The sequence below is a fragment of the Octodon degus genome, unplaced genomic scaffold (assembly GCF_000260255.1).
Source record: "Octodon degus isolate 3935 unplaced genomic scaffold, OctDeg1.0 scaffold00002, whole genome shotgun sequence".
NCBI lineage: Eukaryota > Metazoa > Chordata > Mammalia > Rodentia > Octodontidae > Octodon > Octodon degus.
In genome coordinates this window covers 26,669,763-26,671,745 of record NW_004524578.1, presented here as the reverse complement: position 1 = coordinate 26,671,745, position 1,983 = coordinate 26,669,763, and the positions used below count along the sequence as shown (strand labels likewise).

General features: G+C 43.9%; 1 pseudogene; it reads left to right on the top strand.

Annotated features, from left to right (window-relative positions):
- Positions 1–1,732, top strand: part of LOC101576530 — a 3,359-nt pseudogene extending 1,627 nt beyond the window's left edge.
- The last annotated feature ends 251 nt before the right edge of the window (positions 1,733–1,983 follow it).

The window sequence follows — 1,983 nt, the reverse complement described above, 5'->3', positions numbered from 1 at the left end:
GGCATGTGGTGCTGGGGGATTGAACCGTGGTCTCTGTGCTTTGCCAAGCTTGTTCCAAGTAGGTGCTTTAGACCACTGAGCCATCTCTCCAGCCCCAAGGATCAGTTCTAAGTATGATTATGAACCCAAATTTATGTCTAGAGTCATAGTTGGTGTAAGCAAAAATTAGGACAAAAAAAGTTAGGCAAGTGGGTGGGCATGGTATGTACAATAAAGGAAAGGCAGAAAAAAGCAGAGGAGCTGTGAGGGAGCCTTTCACAGAGAGATCCAAACAAAAGAGTGAGGAGGGGCCAAGATAGCAGGCACAAGAGATTTGTGGTTGAGAATTCCAGAGTGACTGCTTACCAGACAGTTCAAGAGAAAAGCTCATCGATTCCCTCCCGGAAGACCTCTGAGAGCCCAAGGAAATTTTTCCTCAGGAATGTCTTCATTTTCATTACTTCAGAGGTTCAGGCTGATGTCTGGAAGGACTCCTTTGACAATGACCTCACATGACTCAATGATTTATTGGCCCAGAAAACAACAAAAAGGAACAGAAGTTTCTTTTCATTTTTCAGCACAATCAGCTCAGTCTTAGTGTAGCCCCTCAGAACTGTTTGCCCAGCATATAGTAATTGCTCACCATGTTGAAAGAGCATAACTTTGAGGCCTCTAGAATGACACTGCATGAATGCTGCTTTACTAAATACCTGAAGAAAGGAGTTGAATAAGAGACAATTAACAAGACAATTCCAGAGATACACAGGAAGATAGACTTTTCTGTCAGTACATTCAGAAAACCTGAGTGGCTCATGACAAAATGGAAAGTCCTTGGGAACCGGGTTTTAAGGTTGAAGGAAAATATGAAGATGATTCTGTTGAACTCTTTGATGTTGAACATTGTAAAAAACATAAGAGAAATTTACACAAGGTAAATCAGGAGAATCAGTGGATTCCCATAACTCAAGCCATTCAAGGGAAAGGTCAACTGACAGGGATCAAAGAAGCAGAAGAAGCATCAAAGAACACAAGATCAGTCCAGGTCTTCCTCTTCTCCCAGTGGTCTCACACCTACAAAATGGAAGATGATGACATGATCTCAAAGAGGCATAAGATGGGCTGATGAGATGGCTCAGTGGTCTAAAGCACCTACTTAGAACAAGCTTAGCAAAACATTTGGACCATGGTTCAATCCTCCAGCACCACATGCCAGCCAGCCCCGCCCCCAGGTGGGCTGAGCTGGACACACACACACAAATAAATAAATAAATAAATAAATAAAATAAAATAAATTAAAAAAAAAAAGAGGCAGAAGAGAGAAGAGAGAGTTTCACAGGCTTTGACAGGACCAGAGACTTCATAGCTCTAAATGGAAGAGAATATGGGAAAATGCGGGGAACTTTTCAATTTTCAAGCCAGAAGGAGACCTGGAGCAGAGGCAACTACTCTGATAACAATGACAACAGCAACAATAATTTTCAAAAGAGAAACCAGGAAGAGGAAATGGATCCAGAGTATATGCTCAAAACCAGAAAGTATTAATTGCATAATGATCACCAAGGTGAAGGCAGTGATAAGTGGGTGAACGAGGCCTAGATTTGAGAAGACTTCTTCCCCCAGAAAATCGGAGCCAGTTTGTGTCCCAGAAATCCAGTCCTAGCCAAAATGAGCCCAGGGCAAGTTCACTGGAGCAGAAGGAGTGACTGAAGGTGATGAGAATGGAATAGAGAACAGAGAAGAGAAAGACAATTAATAGCCCACAACTGAGTAAGATGCACTCTAGATGGGAGCACTTTGCCCAGGGAGAGAGGAAGATGGCTGGTGAGGAGCTGAACAGAAGAGCCTCTGGAGGATTCTGAACACCCCCACCCAGCAGTCATGCTGAATCCCCTAGGGTGGAAAGTGTTCCTGGTGCTGTGTACCACAGAGGAGGCCCCGCTCTCAGCAGATCAAGAACTCTAGTTGTGTTTCTCACTTGCAGTTGTTGGATGGGGGTGGGGGGGG